The sequence below is a fragment of the Vicugna pacos genome, chromosome 35 (assembly GCF_048564905.1).
Source record: "Vicugna pacos chromosome 35, VicPac4, whole genome shotgun sequence".
NCBI lineage: Eukaryota > Metazoa > Chordata > Mammalia > Artiodactyla > Camelidae > Vicugna > Vicugna pacos.
Genome location: NC_133021.1, coordinates 25,863,241 through 25,883,551, shown reverse-complemented (window position 1 = coordinate 25,883,551; position 20,311 = coordinate 25,863,241). Strand labels below are relative to the sequence as shown.

The following is a 20,311-nucleotide window of genomic DNA, read 5'->3' as shown; positions in this document are numbered from 1 at the left end:
GATCTGATGTCTTCATTGACTGCCTCAGCTTCAACTAATGTTCATTCTGTTAGCTTTTAAGTTCTTTTTTATTCCTGCCAACGAGATTTATCTTAACCTACATAATTAAAAATTGCTTTCAAATATATTTATATTATTTATCTCTGGCTTCTGAGTGCAGGAACCTGGGATGGGGTGTCTTTAGAGGCAGTTAAAAAATATTGTATATAACTTTTTTCTTTTTATTTCTGTACAAACTTTTTAGTCTGTATATAGAATGCTTTCAAAATTTAGCATTTGCTAACTTTTTTCCTCTTACTTACTCATAACTAATATTTGCATTTAAATTCAGTGTAGCATCCTAAGTTCTATGGCTTTGAAAGAGATGATTTTAAAAAGTTAGCAGATTCGGGCTTACCACCATAGATAAAATAGCAAATAGCCAATATCCAGTGTCTCTCTTCTTGAATTTCTTTTTTTTACTGTGGGAATAGTGTAACAGCTGACATGAAGTAGGTGCTTAATACTTGCTTATATTCTTTTCTAACCAGCCTATATAATAGAGAAATGAAAACATAGGGGTACACTGATACATTGCCTATCTTGCTTGTTTATTCCATTTGTTGTTTAGATTTAATTTTTTATGTTTATCAGAGTGATTAATGTACAAAGTCAGTAGTATTATAGGAATCTATCTCACACACAAAAACAGTACCTTGCTGCTTGGCTCTTGAACACTCATCCCATTACCCAGAGGTACTCCTTTTTGGCTGTTCCTTCTGGTATTTTTTTCTGTATTTCTACAAGGAATGTAGAAGCAGTTGTTCTTGACATACCAAGTTTTAGAGGTTGTCTTTCAGTATATCACACACTTTGGTTAAGTCAGTAGTGTTAAACAGAAATACTTACATTATTATGACTATTTAAATGTTTTGTTCATTTCTGAGCCTAAAGCATACTGTGATCGTTATATTGTGTTAATTTTTTTTCTTTTTCCCTGGGATTAATAATTATCTTGTATTTTCATTTTCCTTGCGTTCTTTATTTAAGGCTAGATCTTCTGTATACTCTCTAGTTGCTTCTTCATATAATCTTCCATTTGGTTCATGAATCAGGTAGTCTCTAAGTTCAATTTTCTATAAATACCAAAAGTCCAAAAAAGGGAAACAGTTTTATCATCTTACTTGATTGATACTTTGCGTGAATATGGAATTCTTGGTTGGAGCTAGCTTTCCTTCAAAGTTTTGAAGATGTTTCTCCATTGCTTTTTAACTCTCGGTATTTCTGTTAAGAAGACCAGTGAAGTTCTGATTTCTCATCCTTTGCATGTTATTGTTCTTTCTGGATTTAATATTTTTTTCTTTATCCAGGTTATCTCTGATATTTCTCATGGTAGTGTGCATTTCCTCACTCATTTTACTGGAAACACAGTGGTCCTTTCAGTTTGGTAAATCATGTTAGGGCACATGAGTTCAGCTAGGGGAGAATTTTGGGGGGGTTATTTTATAATTTCCTCAGTTGTCAGTGTTTTCTTTTTTTTTTTTATTTGTATGTTGGACCTTTTGAACTGATTTTGTAATTTTTTTTATTTTTTAGTTTTTAAATTTTATTTTTTTTTAAGTGTGGTTGATTTACAATGTTAGTTTTAGGTGTTCAGCAAAGTGATCCAGTTATATATATATACGTGCACATGAATATTTTTCAGCTTCTTTTCCATTATAGTTTCTGATCTTATAATTTTTAATGTATTGTGGTTTTCTATTTCTTTGTGTTTTACTTTCTAAGACAGTTTCTTTATTTTCCATCCCTTCACTTACATTTCTAAATTCTATTATACTTTCAATTTTCAAAGACTCTTTTATGCTTTCTGAATATTTATTTTTTATCATCTGCTTTTGTTTCTTGGGTGTAGTATTTTCTTTTAACTCTGTGAGGATGTTAATCAGATGGTCGTTTTTGTTTTGTTTCAGTTTTCTGAAGTTTTCTGCTCCAGGGATTTTTCCTCAGAGTTCCTTTGTACCATTTGTTTTGACATCTCTTTTTGGACATTTTGCTTACAAATCTAGTGACTCTTAGCCATCTTATTTGAATTTAAGACAAGTTTCTAATGAGATGACTGGAAGCTCTGCATGTGTGACAGAAATTGCTGGCTGATTGGCTTCATTATAGGTAATCTATCTGGATTCCTTTGTTAGGATGCCACCAATTGGTTAGTTTATTCAGAGCAATATCCTCCGTCATCTGTTTGGGATTCACAGACGTGGTTACCAATATTCTTTGAGCCAAGTAGTTGCTGGAATTTCACGATTCAGAACTAGATTTTCAGTTGATTCTTATTTTGTGGGGGATTGATTGATTTAATGGTAGTACCGGAGATACCCAGGACCTCATGCGTGCTAAGCATGTACCCTATCACTGAGCTATACCCTAACCCCTTCACTTAATTCTTTTTAGGTAGCTTAACGCTTTGCTCAGATGTACCTGATGTCTGCAAGTCCAGATTTCCTCTCATTTACCTTTTCTTCACTTTTCTAGGCTTAGGGAGAGGTAGTTACCTGATAGTGTGTAGTGAAGGGATTGAGGAGGTTGATTGGTTTTCAGATTACATCTTATTCCTCCTGTTTTTAGCCTCATTTGAATCCATCTCTCTCAAATACATATGCCACCGCTATGCATGGCACCCCCTTAGCCCTAATGCCTGGTACTTAAAGTTCCTCCCATTTTTGGTGCTGTGTAATCTAAGAGTCATGGCTTTTGGGCCCATCTTATGCAGCAACCTTTTCTGATCTGTTAAGTCATTTACTACTTCTTTTTAGCTTCCAAAATTTCATAACTGTTGTCTTCCCGTATGTTTATTTTGTGTTTGTGACTTTATACCATTTTATGTCATTCAGTGGAATTTTAGAAAGGAGAGGATGTAGTTTTTAAGTGGATTTAACTACCTGTGTTCATGATGTAGTTTTTTTCCCATTTCTGCCAGGGTCTTGATTTATCTGTCCTTTTTGGTTGATTTTTTTCCCCACTCAGCTCACAATCATTTTTGAATCTTTCCATGGATTTTACTTTCCCTTAACATTTTTCACCCTTTTGCTTTTCCTCTTTCACTAGCAGGCTTCCTAGAAGAATAAAACCATAGTTGATGTCTTTGCTTCTTCAACTGCCTCCTGTAGTCTAGCCTCTTTAGTTGTGCTTAGTAATTAAAATATAACATAGTTGTCATTTTAAGCAGTAGCATATGAAATCTGCATTTGCTGTAGCTAGCACTCTCATCATGGACACTGTCCATTTTGTCCTTCAGTGACCCTTAGATAAAAATCCATGTGCAAGAAACTCTTAGTAATTAAGTATCAGGAAAATTTTCTCCCTTTAGGGTCTGGTATATTTCCTCCTTTTTGATAGCCCTATGATACACATTCTGGTTTTCTTTTTGTTCTGGCTTCCAGGCAGCCCAGAATCAAATCTGGTCTTTAGTTACATCAGTTAAGTTAATCTGATTATTAGTATATTTGTTTTCTCCTCCTCCTCCTGTGGGAATTAGGACTTCACCTCTTACCTCTGTTTCTCTGCGTGTTGATTTCATTCTCTCATACTACAGACTCTCTACTTCATGAGGCTGGAACCATGACTGCCGGCAGCTCTTGGCTCTCATCTTCCTAGCCCCTTCTACCAGAAGAAGGGGCTCTCTTGAAGAATCCTGGGAAGGACTCTGATTGGCCTGTCTTGGATCATGTACCCACCATCCCTGTGGCTGGAGTGGGGTGGGTACTATGAATGACAACCCTCACTAGAACTACATAGTTGGAGTCAGGGGTAAGAGCAGTTTCCCTAAATAAGGGGGAATGACCCTCATACTGGCTTTCAATGTTCATTTTTCAATTTTTTTGTTACAATACAGGTATTTTATTTGTAGGCTGCCTCAAATCCTTTTCTGAAAAAATTTTAGGTATAAATAAATATCACAAACTCTCATTCACTCTTTAAATCATTACATTTGACCCTTAAGTTCATCACTATTGAGTTTGCTATTCAAATGGCCAAGCCCAGAATTTTCTTTCCAATTTTCGTTATACTTGATCCACTTTCAGAGTTTAAAACAGTGATCACTCCATCTTTCTGGCAACTCCTTACCTGTGACTTCTGAGAAACTTTTCTTCTTTTGCCTCTTCAAACATTGCCTTTTGGATTCCTGTTTGGCATTACTTCTTTACTTCTGTAAAATTACATGATTGCTCTTCTGGCCTGTTTATATTTGACTGCCTGACCATAGGTAAACTTATGCATGCTTTTGGATGCCTCTTGGCATCAGTATCACCTGAACAGTTTTCTAGCCTTCAGATCCATATTTATAATTGCCTTCTGGATATCTAGGTATCCTAGGCATCATAAATTTAGTTTCTCTACTTCTGTAGTCACTGATGTCATCTAAGCCTTACTTTTTTGGTCTAGATTATTACAACAGCTTAAATTTAGTTAACTTTTGGTTAGATGATATATTGACATGTTTCAGAAAATACAATAAAAAGATGTTTAGTGAAAATTCTTCCTCTTAAACCTATCTCTTATTTGCCCAGTTTTGCTTCCCATCTTTCTACTGTTACTAGTTTTTTAATTCATTTTTCTTGTTTCTTTATGTATGTACCTGTTAATAAATATATAGACTCTTATTTTTCTTCCTTTTCTACAAAAAGATAGCATATTACACATTCTTAGAGTGAACTCCTCCCTTATCTTCTTTTTACTTCTTTTTAGTATAATTCCCCATTTCAAGGTTATCTTCTGTAAAGCAAATATGATTGTTATTTCCTGGTTTCCTGTAGTGTTATATAACTGCTGGTACAGTTTCTGGTCCATATTATTTTCACTAATAGTGCTGTATTTCACTCTCACACATAAAATTTCTGTGCAGCATATGGCTGGGTAACCCCCTCCCCCAGCCCTCCCCCACCCCAAACAAAAAATTTAGTTTTATAGTTACGTAGTAGGGTCAGAAGTTGATGGTGGTATTGCTCTAGAGTCAAGTAGAAATTACAACTACTCTCACATGATGTAAATTGTTCTTTTTCCATCTATCTTGTCCCTCCTGTCCTATTCTCACTTTCTGTACTGTGTCCTCTACATAGCTGTGAGTAGACAAATAACCCAAAAAGATTACTTTCTACATGCTATTCTTGAATGCCACCAGTGCTTTTCTGTTCTCTGAGTCCCATAGCCCAAAGTATTTGTTGTCTTCTGTCTTAAAATTTTTTTGCTCTGATTTTAATATAATGAAGGCATGCTCAGTATTGGTAATTGGGGAAAGAAAGATAAGTAGAAAGAGAAAAAATACATAACCCATAATCTCATGCAGAGATATCAGGTAGAATAGTAGTAGTGTTACGATCACGGACCTTGGAGTCAGATGGACTAGATTAATGACTGGGCAGTTTATCTTCTAAGCCTTAGTTTCCTCATTTGCAAAATACCATGGAGCTCTGTTTATGTGCCAAGTATAGTCAGGTGCCAAGTATAGTCGGGTGCTTAATATAGAGGAGTAATCATTTCACCCTCTCAACAGGACAGTGAAATATAGATACTATTTTAACCTATTTTTTTTTTAATAGTGAGGCAGCTTGAGGCGCATAGAGTTTCAGGGTCACATAAAAATGGGTAAACCAGGTTTTGAACCCTGGGCACTCCAGAGATGATACTCGTTCTTAAGTGCTATGCTATACTTCAGGTTATAGTTGAAGGAAGTAACCAGAAGTGTTAAATACATATGTATAATGTGAATATCTTCATCTTGATGTTATTTTAGAATAGGACAAAATGAATTAACATCAATGTGGTGAGATTAGGAAGTATATCATCAGTTATAAGGGCCTCTTCTGAGGTTTATTAGTTTTTGCTATTGTATACTTGTGTTTTAGCCCCTTAGTTCCTACCTTACTCGTTTTGTCTTTAATGTTAGGATGGAGTAATTTAGATGAGCCGTATCTCTGTGCATGAAAGTTTGATTTTATTTAGACTTTCTGGAAGTTCTTTATTTTAATTTTTTGGACAACACATGATTAATATTTATGGATGTTTGTTTTTGGTAACTGATTTTTTGGAGAAAGTGCTGTTTTTCTCTCCCATACACACTCCATCCTTTGTATTTCTTTGATGTATGGATAATGTATGTCAGAGTATATTTCCTTTGTCATTTAAACAAATAGCCGTGTATTACAAGCCATAAAAGGACGGATATTTTATTCATATTCAAAGACTCCTAATTTCTTTCATTTACTTTACTCATGTGTATTTATGTGTAGGATTTTCATAACTATTTTTTAACTTGTAATATTGTTTTGACTTTGAAATAAAGCTTTTTTTTATTGACATATAGTTGATTTACAATGTTGTATTAGTTTTGGTTGTATAGCATGGTGATTCAGTTATACAAATATGCATTTTTTTTCATATTTTTGGAGTATTACAAGCTGTTGAATATAGTTCCCTGTGCTGTACAGTAAGATCTTGTTGGTTATCTACTTTGTATTATAGTAGTTTGTATCTTCTAATCCCAAACTCCTAAATCATCCCACCCTCACCTTCTCACTTTGGTAACCGTAAATTTGTTTTTTGTCTGTGAGTCTGTTTCTGTTTTGTAAATAAGTTCATTTATGTAATTTTTTTTAGATTCCACAAATAAGTGATATCATATTTGTCTATATCTGACTTACTTCACCAAGTATGATAATCCCTAGGTTGATCTGTATTGCTGCAAATGGCATTATTTCATTCTTTTTTATGGCTAAGTAGTATTTCATTGTTTATATATATACACCACCACTTCTTTATCCAGTCATCTGTTGATGGACATTTAGGTTGCTTCCATGTCTTGGCTATTGGAAATAGTGCTGCTATGAACCTTGGGGTCTATGTATTTTTTCCAATTAGAGTGTTTTACAGATACATGTCCAGCAGTCGGATTACTGGGTCATAAGGTAACTCCATTTTTAGTTTTTTAATGGAATCTCTATAGTGTTTTCCATGGTGGCTGCACCAAATTACATTCCTACCAACAGTGTAGGAGGGTTCCCTTTTCTCCACACTGCCTCCAGCATTTATTGTTTGTGGACTTTTTAATGCAGGCCATTCTCGCTGGTGTGAGGTGATAACCTCTGTAGTGACATCTTTTCATTTAAAAAATTTTTTTTTTATTTTAATGGAGGTACTGGGTATTAAACCCATGACCCAGGATGAGAATTCCTTTTTTTTTTTTTTTTTTGTGGTTGGGGGAGGTAATTAGGTTTATTTTTTGCTTTTTTTTTTTTTTTAATGGAGATACTGGGGATTGAACCCAGGACCTCATGCATGCTACACCTGCACGTTACCACTGATCTATACCCACCCACCCCAGCAATTTCTTCTTAACAGCATTCTTCCAATCCATGAACATAGGATGTCTTTACACTTATTTGTGTTGTCTTTCATTTCTTTCAGTTGCATTTTGTAGTTTTTGGTGTACAGGTTCTTTGCTTATGGATCAGTTTATTCCCAGAGTTTTCTTTTTTCTGTTGCTGTTATTAATGCATTTAACTGTTTTCTTAATTTCTTTTTTGGATTGTTTATTTACAGTTTTGTAAAATTAAACCTTTCATTTTGAGTCAAATGTAGAGTCACATGCAGCTATAAGAAATAATACAGAGAGATCCTGTAATTTACTCGATTTACACAGTGCGAGCACTTTGAAGAACTATAGGATATCACCACCAGGATATTGAAACTGATATAGTTAACAAACAGAATAATTCCATTACTACAAGGATGCCTCATGGTACCCTTTTTTGTAGCCACACCTGCTTTCTTTCTGCTCCCAGGCTTAGTCCCTAGTAACTGCTAAGGTATTCTTTTTTTAAAAAATTATTTTTTTATTGAGGTATAGCTGATGTACAATATGTGTGTTATAGGTGTACAACATAGTGATTCACAGTGTTTAAAGGTTATACTCCATTTGTGGTTATTTTAAAATATTTTAAAATACGGCTATTTTAGAATTTCTTGTGTTGTACAATATATCCTGTAGCGTATTTATTTTATACATAGTAGTTTGTACTTAGTCCCCTACCGGTGTTTTGCCCCTTTCCCTTCCTCTCCCCACTGGTAACCACTAGTTTGTTCTCTATGTCTGTGAATCTGTTTCTTTTTTGTTATATTCACTAGTAATACTTTATTTGTGTTTGTGTGTATATATCTATATCTATATCTATATCTATCTTCTTAATCCATTCATCTGTTGATGGACACTTAAGTTGCTTCCATATCTTGGTAATTATAAATAATGCTGCTATGAACATTAGCAAGTATCTCTTTGAATTAGTGTTTTCATTTTTTTTCAGGTATATACCTAGGAATGGAATTGCTGGGTTATATGGTAGTTCTATTTTTACTTTTTTGAGAAACCTACATAGTGTTTTTCACAGTGGCTACACCAGTTTACATTTCCACCAGTAGTACATGGGGGTTCCCTTTTCTCCACATCCTCATTAACATTTGTTGTTTGTGATCTTTTTGATGATAGCCATTCTGAGAGATGTGAAATGCTGTCTCATTCTAGTTTTGATTTGCATTGCCCTGATAATTAGTGATGTTGAGCACCTTTTGATATGCCTTTTGGCCATCTGACTGTCTTTGGAGAAATGTCTCTTCAGGTCTTCTGCCCATTAATGTATTCTTCAGTTCCGCGATTTTGTCTTTTCAAGAATGTTACATAAATGGAGCAACTTTTTTGGTATTAGGTTTTTTCAGCATAATTCTCTGGAGATTCCTCCAGGTTGTTAAATGTATCAAGAGTAGCATTTCTTTTCATCACTTAGTATTCTATATTATGGACATACCACAGCTTGTTTAATGATTCAGCTGCTGAAAGATCTCAGGTATTTCCAGTTTGGGGCCATTATGAATAGAGCTGTTGTACAATAAGCATTGATGTACAGATTTTTGTGTAAACATAGATAGATCTTCATTTCTCTGGCATGAATGTCCAGTTGTAGAATTGCTGAGTTGTAAGGTGGCTCTGTGTTTAGCGTTTTCTTAAGAAATTGCCAAAGTGTTTTCCAGAGTGACTATACCATTTTATATTTCAACCAGAAATCTGTGAGTAATCCAGTTTTTTTGTATTCTTGCCAGCATGTAGCATTGTCTCTATTCTTTTTATTTAGTAATTTAATAGGTGTGTAGTGGTATCCAATTGTGGTTTTAATTTGCAGTTACCTGATGGCTGAAAAATCTTTTCATGTACTTATTTGCTATCTGTACATCTTTTTTTTTCCCCCTATTTTGGCAAGACTTTTATTTCTTTACATTCTTTTTAAATTGCTAAATATACCAAAATCCTTAAATGAAACTCTAAAATGATTTTATGTTCATAATTTGACCATTCCAATGTTCTTTTTTTTATTGCAGTATAGTCAGTTTACAGTGTACAGCATAATAGTTCAGTCATATCTGTATATCTTCTTTTGGTCAAATGTTTATACATGACTCTTGCCTATTTTCTAATCTCTTTGTTTATTGATTGATTGACTATCAAAATATTTAGATTTAGATTTAGCCAGCTGGACTCAGTTAAGATGATTCCCATTTTGTTGGCAACATTCATTGCATCATACACTGGAGCCAGTTGAACATTTTGCCTTCTTCTCTCCATCAGGCTTGGAATGGAGAAGTAAACCTCAGCTCCTGCTGCCTTCACTGCCCACACATGCTCTCTTCCTCTTCCAGTCTTCTGGTGCATCAGTTGGTTCCTTTGTTCGTGTCATTCTTTTCTAAATAGTGATCATTCCACCCTTTGCTTAATTTTTTTGTACTGGAGTTTGACAGTTTGTATATTGTAGACATGAATGCTTTGTCAAATACATGATTTGCTCTTATTTTCTCCTAGGCTGGACTTGTGTTTTCATCTTTGTAATGAACTCTGTTTTGCAGAGCAAAAGTTTTTAATTTTGATGAAATTCAACTTCCAAATTTTTCATTTTATGGATCATGCTTTTATTATCAAATCTGATAATCCTTTTAACTCTAAATCCCAAGGATTTTTCCCCTATATTGGATTTTCAAAAAATGTTTTATAGTTTCTTGCTTTACATTTAAATTTGTTATCCATTATGAGTTAATTTTTGTACAAGGTGTGTGACTCGGGTGAAGGTTTTTTCTTTTCTTTTCCTTTTTTTTTTTGGCCTGTGGGTGTCCACATACTCCAGTGCCATTTGTTGAAAAGTCTATTCTTCCTGCATTGAATTGTTCTTGCACTTTGTCCATTGTCAACTGGCATAGGGAACTATATTCGATATCTTGTAATAACCTTTAATGCAAACGAATATGAAAATGAATATATGTATACATATATATATATACATATACGTGTATATGTATACATATATATATGCAAACGAATATGAAAATGAATATATGTATACATATATATGTATATATACGTGCACGCACACACACACACATATATATATGCATGACTGGGACAGTATACTGTACACCGGAAACTGACACATTGTAACTGACTATACTTCAATTAAAAAAAAAAGTCAGCTGAGCATCTTTTTTGAGTATATGTCTGGGTTTTCTGTTCTGTTCCATTGATCTATGTGTGTATATCTGGCAGTGACAACTGTCTTAATTCCTGTAGCTGTGTAATAACTCTTGAAATCAGGTAGATGATTCATTTTACTTTATTCTTTCAAAATGGTTTTGTCTGTCTAGTTTCTTTGTATTGTTGGTTTTAATATATCTATATATCAGAATAATCTACCTGTGTATATCAGAATTTTTGCTAGGACTTTGGTAGGAATACTGTTAAACTAGAATATCAATTTGTGGAGAACTGACATCTTTACTATATTGAGTCTTCTAATCCATGAACATTGTGTCTTTCCATTTATTTAGGTCTTTCTTGGTTTTTTTGGGGTCAGTTTTGCATAGTATTCAGCTTACAAGTCCTGTGTGTGTATGTGAATTTACACCGAAGAATTTTAAGTTTGGGAACGCAATTGTATATAATGTTGTATGTTTAATTTTGATGTCCACGTATTTTATTGGTAGTATATGGAAATAACAATAGGTTTTTATATTTATCTTGCATCCTACTACCTTGTTGAATTCACTTATTCTGGGAGTTTTGTTATAGATTCCTTGGGCTTTTTTATGTAGGTAGTTGTGTCATCTATAAATAGGGTTATTTTATTTCTTCCTTCTTGATTTGTATGTCTTTTATGCTTGCCTAATTGTTCTGGCTAGAAATTTCAGCACTATGTTGGTTAAGATTGATGAGAGTAGACATACTTCTTTTGTGTCTGACCTTAGGGGTAAAGCATTCACTCAGTGATGAGAACCACTAAGTAGGATGTCAGCTGTAGGTTTTTTTTTTGTAGGTGTTCTATATGCAGTTGAGGAAGTTTACCTATATTCCTATTGTTCTTAGCTTTTTGAAAAATCATGATGGGTTCTGAAGTTTGTCAGTTATTTACTCTTCATCAGTTGATCTGTGTAGTGTTTTTCCTTTAGCCTGTTCATATGGTAGACTATATTCACTGATTTTGAATATTTAACCAATCTTGGAGTAAACCCCACTTGATCAGGGCATATGATTCCTTTTATATATAAAGAGATTCTATTTCTATTTTGTTAAGGACTTTTATGTCCCTATTCATGAGGGATATTATCTGTAGTTTTCTCTTTTCATACTGTTTGTCTGGTTCTGGTATTGGAGTAATACTGCCCTCATAAAATGAGTTGGGAAATGCTCCCTCACTTTCTGTTTTCTGGAAGAGACTGCATGGAATTGGCGTTAATTCTTTAAACAGTTGAGTCAGTTGTCCTTTGAAGCTGTCTGGGCCTTCATATTTCTTTTTAGTAATTTTTTTATTGAAAAGTTTTTTAAAAATTGAAGTATAGTCAGTTTACAGTGTTGTGCTTTTTTGGTAGTTTTTAAGTACAAATTAAAATTTAAAAATAGAGGGCTTTTCAAATGATCAGTTTCATGATTGGTGAGTTGGAGTAGTTTGTGTTTTTCCAAGAAGAGATCCATTTCCTCTAAGTTGTGATATTTATGTGTGTGAAGTTGCTGGTAGCATTGGGTTATCCTTTTGATGTCTGCAGGAACTTTGCTGATAGCCCCTGTCTCATTGCTGATACTTGTCAGGTGTTGATAGAGGTTTATCAATTTTATTCATCTTTTCAAAGACCAGCTCCTAGTTTGTTGGTTTTGCTTTTTATCTATTTTAAATTTCAGTGATGTCTGCTCTTATGTTTGTTTTTTACTTCCTTCTGCTTGCTTTCAGTTTATTTACGTTTCCTGAGGTGGAATCTTAGGTTAATGTGTTGATTTTGAGACTTTTCCACTTTTTTTTTTTTTTTTGCATTGTTATAAATTTCCCTCTTAACACTGGTTTAGCCATGTCCCACAAATTTTGGTAATGTTGTATTTTTGTTTTCATTTGGGTTAATTTTTTTTTCACTTTCCTTGTGGCTTCCCCTTTTATTATTATGCCACATCTTTCAAGCCTCTGTGATTTCTGATGAGAAATCTACTCTTATTCAAGTTATTTTTTCCCTGTATAGGTGTTCCTTATTTTATTGTACTTCGCAGTTAAGTGTTTTTTTTCCCCTAACCAATTGAAGGTTTGTGGCAACTCTTCATTGAGCAAGCCTGTCTGCGCCATTTTTCGAACAGCATTTGCTCACTTCATATCTCTGTAACATTTTGGTAATTCTCACACTATTTCAAACTTTTTCATTGTTAAATTTGTTATGGTGATCTGTGATTAGTGATCTTTGATGTTACTATTACAACTAGCTGAAGGCTCAGGTGATGGTTAGCATTTTTTAGCAATAAAGCATTTTTTAATTAAGGTATGTCCTTTTTTTTTTTAGCTATAATGCTATTGCACACTTAATAGGTTCTAGTGTAAACATAACTTTTATTTGCACTGGGAAACCAAGAAATTTATGTGACTCACTTTATTGTGGTGCTCTGCAACCAAACCCACAATATCTCTGGAATATGCCTGTGAATAAGATACTGTTTTTTCCTGGCTGCTTTCAAGATATTTTCCTTATCTTTAGATTTCAGAAACTTACTTAAGATGTGTTTAGATATGGATATCTTTAGGATTATCATGTTTGAAATTTGCTCAGCTTCTTGAATCTGTAGTTTTATGTCTTGCCAAATTTAGAAAATTTTCAGCCATTGTTTATTTGAGTACTTCTCCAGTCCTCCCTCATTTCTACTCTCCTTCTTGAGACTGATGACATCAGTGTCAGATGTTTTTGTTACAGTCCCAAGGACCGTTGAAGCTCTGTTCATTTTTTTTTTCCAGTTTGTTTTCTCTTTGTTGTTTATATTGGGCTATTTTCATTGTAATATCTTCTAGTTCACTGATTCTTTTCTTTTTCCTTCACTCTGCTTTTGAGGTCATCCAGTGAGCTCTTTATTTTGCTTATTGTACTTTCCAGTTCTAAAATTTCCATTTGATTCTTCCTTATATCTTCAGTTTTTTTGCTGAGGTTATGTATTTTTCACTTCTCTGTTCATAATTGCTTGTTGAATAATTTTTATCAGGGCTGCTTTGAAGTCTTCATACAAGTAACATCTCTGTCAGATGTTTAAGTTATAAACATCTCAGTGTTGATTTTTGATTGAAACTTGAACATTTTGTATTATGTTATGAGACTTTGCATCTTTTATAACCCTGTTTTAGCTGGCTTGCTTTTGATACTCGTGGGACTGGGGATGAGTGTGGGCACCATCTCCTTGTACTAGGTAGGGGATGTATTTCAAGTTTCCTATATGGCCTCTGTGATCATTTGAAGAAAGCTGCTTATTAATGCTGAGCAGAGTTGGGAGTTACGACTCCATACTTGATCTCCACAGTGGATGTGGCTTCATTTAACACTGTGAGTTTGTAGGAGTCCTGACTCTCTGCTAGACCTTTACTGACACCATCCTAGTGAGGACTGAGTCATTTCCCTCATTCTTGCCAGCTAGAGGTGAAAGTCCAGGCTTTCCATGTTGTCTCCATTGACATCATAGAGGAAGGTGCTTATTACCTTCCTGTGAGGATGAAATTTCTGATTCCCTATTTGACCTGCTCTTATATTATTACCCCATTGGGAGTCTTGGCATGATTCATAGTCTGATGTGGGTGGATGTATAGGTTTGTTCCCCACTTGACTTTTGCAGGAGTGGGTAGGGCCAGTTTTTTCTGTGATGTTTTGCTGGAGTAGAGCAGCTACTGTCTTAAAGTTTTCTTTCAAGCTCATCTGTCCCCTTCCCTGTCCGTTGTCTAGATAGAGAAGCCTTTTGTCAGGACTCTTTTTGAGGGCCTATGCTTGGTGGTGCTTTTAGGTTGCTGACTTCTTTCATTGCAAGAGTGGGAAATAGCAGACAAAACAAAACAAAACCAAACCCAGAAGACTCCCTGCCATGTTGCTCCTTGGGTCCTGTTGTCCCTAGTTAATTAAACTTCTCACCACCTTTCAGAATATGTTTATTTTGTTTATAAGGCCCATAATTTTTGTTTGTACTTAGTAGGAAGGATAGGAAAAAGTACTTTTTACTCCATTCTCCCAGAAGTGGAAGAAACCTAGCCTTTGATTTCATTGTTTACTCTTTTTTATTTCATTGATTTCTGCTCTAATCTTTATTCTTTACTCTTCTAGGTTCTTAAAGGTGCAAGGTGAAGTCATTGGTTTGAGTTGTTTCTTTTCCAGTAACTAGGCATTTAGTGCTATAAATTTCCCACTTAATTACTGCTTTTAACTGCCTTCCACAAATTCTGGTAATTTTTTTTCGTTTTCATTCACTTAAAAATACTTTGTATTTTCTTTTGATTTCTTCTTTGACCCATTGGTTATTTAGAAGTATATTTAGGTTCCAAAAATCAAGATTTTTCTGTTGATTTTTTTTTCCTGTCATTGATTTCTAAATTAATTGCATTTTGGTCAGGAGAAATTCTTTTTATGACTTAAAGGCTTTTAAATATAAGAGTTACTTCATGGTTTGAATATGATTGGTCTTGGTGAATGTTCCATATGTCCTTGAACGGAATATTTTGCTAGTTAATATTAGAGTGTTCTATGAATGTCACTTGACATCAATTTGGTTGATGGTATTATTTTAGTTATTAGTATTGTTCAAGGTTTCTCTATCCTACTGATTTTCTGTTTATTGGTTCTATCAATTATTCTGACAGGTTTAATGAAATCTCTAAATATAATTGTGGGACTTCTTGTAGTTTTATTATTTTTACTTTATGTATTTTGAAGCTGTTTTTAGGTGAATAAATATTTAGGGTTTTTGTATCTTCTTATTCAGTTAAACCCTTTATCTTTGTGAAATGATCCCCTTTTTTTCCTGATAATAATGTTAATTTTAAAATCTACTTTATATGATATTAATATAACCATTTCAACTTTTCTTTTGATTTTGCAGTATGTAATATGACCTTTTTTTCTGGCTGTTTTAAAGATCTTTATTTTTGGTTTTAGGCAATTTGATTATAATGTGTTTTGGTTTACATTTCTTCACGTTTCTATTAGTGTTTATTTAAAGAGTGCTGTGTTCTAGGTGCTAACAATTTGCCACATTTGATGAAAATTATAGGCATTATTTCTTCAAATATGTTTTTCTGTGTTATCTCCTTTGTGGCTCCAATTACAAGTGTATTTGGCTTCTTGAAGTTATCTCAAAGCTAACTTGTGCTCTGTTAATTTTTTTAAAGTATTTTTTTCTCTGTATTTCATTTTGGTTAGTAACTATTACTTAGTTCTCATTGTGCTGTAAATCTCATACAGTATGTTTTTCATCTTAGACCTTGTAATTTTTCTCTCTAGAAGTTCACATCGTTTTATTCTTTGATGTTTCTACTTAACATGTTTAATGTTTCCCCTAGTGTCTTGAACATACGGGATGCATTCATAATAATTGTTTTAAAGGACTTGTGTACTAATTCTTTTTGTGTCATTTCAAGATTGACAGTTCAAGGTTTGATTGGTTTTTGTTTTATTATAGGATATGATTTCCTGCTTCTTTGTATGTCTTGTAAGTGTTTATTGACTTTTAGTCATTGTAAATTTTATTGTGTTAAATTCTCAATTTTATAAAGTATGCCTAAAAATATTTTTGGGCTTTGTTCTGTGACATAGTTAAGTTACTTGGAAACAGTTTGTTGCTCTTTGGCCTTTTTTGTTTGGATGGACCAGAACTAGGCTTAGTCTAAGTTTTTCCTCCTTCTGAGGCATTATCTTTCTTAGTACTCTGATGCAACATGAATTATTAGATTTTCTAGTCTGGCTTTTGAGAAGAGCCATTATTTGCATCCTTGTGTGAGTTCTGGGTGCTGTTACTTCTAAATCTTTCGGTAGTTCTTTCCCTGGCCTTCAATTGTTCTCTCATATGCAAGTGCTGATTAGTTACTCAACATATTCTAGGGTGAGCCTCTGTAGATCTCTTCATTTTTCTCTCTCTCCCCAGCTTTCTACTCAGTGCTGGTGTCCCTTGTGAGCTCTAGCCACCTTGGCTTCCTTGGACTCCCAGCTCCATTTCCTCAACTTGGGGAGCCCACAGGCTCTGCCTGGGTTCCTTCTCCCTGGTCCACGGCCTGGAAACTCTCAAGGCAGTAAGCTGGGCAAATGTGTGGCTTGTGTTGTTTGTTTCTTGTCTTCCAGGGATCACTGTCTTCTGTTGCTTGTTGTCCAAAATCTTAAGTACTGTTGTTTCATACGTTTTGTTAGGTTTTTATTGTTCATGCAGAAGGCTAAATCTGGTCTCTCTTATTCCATCTTGACTGGAAATGGTACTATTGTGGTTTTATTTTGCATTTTCATAATGACCAGTGATACTTGGCACATTTTAATTTGCTTATTGACCATTCATATGTTTTCTCTTGTGAAGAGTTTGTTCAAAGCTTTAGCCTTTTTCCTTCTTTCTCTCGTTATGTTTTTCTTTATTCTTTGTCTACTTTTTGGGTGTATGTATGTTGCAGAAGGTCCTTACATGTCTTGGATACCAGTCCTTTGTTAGATAAGTGTTTTGTAAGTACTTTCTCCAAATCTGTAGTTTTCCTATTTATTTTCTTGACTGTGTCTTTTGATGAGCAGAAATATCTAAGTCTGATGAAGTCTAATTTATCAGTTTTTTCTTTTATAGTTATTGCTTACTGTGAGCTAAGACACTTTTGCCTAACCCTGAAGTCATGAAGGTAATTTCATTTGTTTCCTCTAAAACTTTTTTGTTTTTGCTGGTTTATATTTAGGTCTGTGATGCATCTCATTGCTTTGTTTTTTGCATATGGATATCCAATTGTTTCTGCACCATTTATTGAAAAGAGTCTCCTTTCCTCACTGGATTATGTGAAACATCACATGGCTGCAGAAGCGGGCTCTGTTTCAGAGATCTGTATTCTGTCACATTGATCTGTTTGTCAATCTTTATATCATTACCACAGTATTTTGATTACTTGTAAGTTTATAGAAAAGTCTTGAAATCGGATTTGCAAATCCTTCCATCTTTTTCATCTTTTTCAAGATTGTTTTGCATATTCTAAGTCCTTAGCACTTCTGTATAAATTTTAATATCTGCTTTTACATTTCTCTAAAAGGCTGATGGGATTATGATTGCAGTTGCTTTGAATCTGTAGATCAATTTGAGAACTGACATGTTAACAATGTTAGATATTACTATTCATTAGCATGGCATATCTCTCTATTTATTTAGATCATCTTTATGTTTTTCTGAATAGTATTTTGTTGTATTTAGCCTTTTGTCTTGCATGTCTTTTGATTTTAAAATTAAAAAATATTTCATGTTATTTGCTATTTTAGGTGGTATTTTAAAGAATTCAATTTCTAATTATTCTTAGTATTTGGAAATAGAATTGACTTATGTTTATTGATTTGTGTCTTAGAACCTTACTTAACTCACATTAATCTTGCAGGTTTTTTGGTAGATAAGTTATCACATCACAAAACTTTTACCTCTTTCTATTTTGTATTTCTATTTTCTTCCTTTATTGCATGTACTTAAAATCTTGTTTCCATCCTTTGGGGAAAGCATTCAAGTTTTATACCATTAATTATGATGTCAGCTCTAGGTTTTTTATTGATGACCATTATCAGGTTGTTGTAAAATACAGGTTTTATTATTACTAAGTATGGCAGGCAAGGCCAACAGATCAGAAGAGAACTGCCATTGAAAAGATAATTATGTATACTCATGATTCGCAGAGGAGGGGGAAGTATTCTGTGACATAAGAAGCCACATAGGTGAGCACCCTGGTCAGAGGGAGTGAAAGGGAAAATAGTAAAGGCAAGAGCCTTTAGTTTCTGTGGGGAGGAATCGTCAAGGAATGTTAATCAGGTTTAGGATTATCTGCCCTGAATAATATCAAGGGCCCCGGGGCATGAGGGCTGCCCCTAGTTGTTTGGTACCTGGCCCTGGGGTTAATTAGGGCAGGGGAATATAGTAGCAGTGTAAAATAGATAGAGAGGGTTTGGGGGTGGGAGCTGTGGATTGGTTGGTTTGCATACGAAAGCTAGCTGAGGAGTTGTTTGCCATCTCCAGGAATTAGCTAGCCCTGTCCAGGGTCAGCAAGGCCCCAAAGTATCGCAAATATAGAACAAAAAAAGGTATGATTAACAGGTTGAGTAAGGTCCCTTTTGTTACTAGTTTTGCAACAGTTTATGGATGAGTCGGTGTTGAGTTTTGTCAGATGCTTTTTCTGCATTTATTGACATGATTATATGATATGTTTTTATAAAATTAATATGGTAAATTTCATTCTTTTATTTTCATGTTTTATCAACCTTGTATTCCTGGAATAAACTCCATTTGGTCATGGTGTGTTCTTCTTTTTATATTGCTGGATTTAAATTGCTAGTATTTTATAAATATATTTGCATCTAAATGCTTGGAAGATGTTAATCTATATTTTTTGTAGTTTCTTTTCAGGTTTTGATAGTATTGGTGTATTCATTAGTGTTATTGATGCTGAACTTAGAAAATGATTTCAGAAGTAGTCTCTATTTTCTGAAAGTGTTTCTGAGATTGATGCTATTTCTTCCTTGGTGTTTGATGGGATTTACCAGTGGAAAAAAATCTGAGCTTTTTTGAGTTTTATTTTGGAGAACGATTTTGATAATGAATTCAACTTAAAAGGCTCTTCACATTTTGTTTCATCTTGTCAATTTTTTTAACTTGTAATTTTCAAGGTATTTTTCCATTTCATCTTAGTTGTTGAATTGTTTAGCGCAGAGTTAATAATTTTTGTTTTTTTTTTCGAATTTGAGAGTTCTGTAGTTGTAGTTCCTGCTTTTTTCTTGATGCTGGTGATTTTGTGTGTTTGTGTGTGTTTTAAATCAGTTTAGCTAGAGGTTTATCATCTTTGTTGATATTTCCAAAGGACCAGCTTTGATTTAAAATTTTCTCTACTGTTTCTTTTCTATTTCACTTTTTTCTGCTATTATCTTTACTTTTTCCTTTCTTTTACTCACTTTGGGTTTACTTTGCACTTTTGTAGATTCTTTAGGTGGAATCTTAGGTCATAAATTTTATAGCTTTTTTCTCCCTAATGTGGTCAGGAAACATACTCTGTATGATTTTGTTCCTTTTAAAGTCATTGTGTCTTGTTTTGTGGCCCAGTACATGGTCTTTAGTGATGAATGTCCCACATCACCTGAAAGGAATATGTATGGTGGTTTATATATAGTATTGCTCAGATTATCCATGTTTTATTTATTTTTTGGGGGGGTCTAATTTTGTCAGTTACTGAGAAAGATATGTTAAAATATCTTACTATGCTTGTGAAATTGTGTACTTACTCCTTGCAATGATTTTTGCTGTATGTATTTTGAAACATTGTTATTAGGTACACATTTATAATTATTCTGCCTTTATTACTTGATGCTTATCATTATGAAATATCTCCTTTATCTTAACCAATTTTCTTGGTCTTAAAATCTCTTGTCTGTGATATTAAATATACCTACTCACCATCTTATACTTTGAATTTGTGTGGTATATCTTTTTTATCCATTTGCTTTTAACCTGTTTGTGCCTGTAAAGTTTCTTACAGACATTAGATAATTGGGTTTTACTTTTTTATCTGTGCCAACACACTCTGTCTTTTAACTAGTCTCAAGTTTTAGTCTCTTTACATTTAATGTAATTATATGAGGGTTTACATGTACAATTTTCATAAAGTTTTGTTTCATCTTTTAAAAAAAAGCTTTAATGATATATAATTCACATCATATAGTTCAGGCACTTAAAGTGTACAATTCAGAAGTTTTCAATATATTC

General features: G+C 33.8%; 1 protein-coding gene and 1 non-coding gene across 18 annotated transcripts in view; one reads left to right on the top strand and one right to left on the bottom strand.

Annotated features, from left to right (window-relative positions):
* Positions 1 to 20,311, top strand: part of MLLT10 (MLLT10 histone lysine methyltransferase DOT1L cofactor) — a 160,177-nt gene that overhangs the window by 9,835 nt on the left and 130,031 nt on the right. The window contains exon 1 of one of the 17 annotated variants that reach the window (XM_031676416.2): positions 3,635 to 3,789. The exons of the other annotated variants lie outside the window; for them this stretch is intronic. The gene's annotated coding sequence lies outside the window, so the exon portion shown is untranslated. Of the gene's footprint in view, positions 1 to 3,634; positions 3,790 to 20,311 lie in introns of those variants that run through there. 17 annotated transcript variants of the gene reach the window in all.
* On the bottom strand, positions 9,731 to 9,796 carry LOC116279856 (small nucleolar RNA SNORD42). Its single transcript, XR_004189155.1, has one exon. It is a non-coding gene; the product is annotated as a small nucleolar RNA SNORD42 (small nucleolar RNA).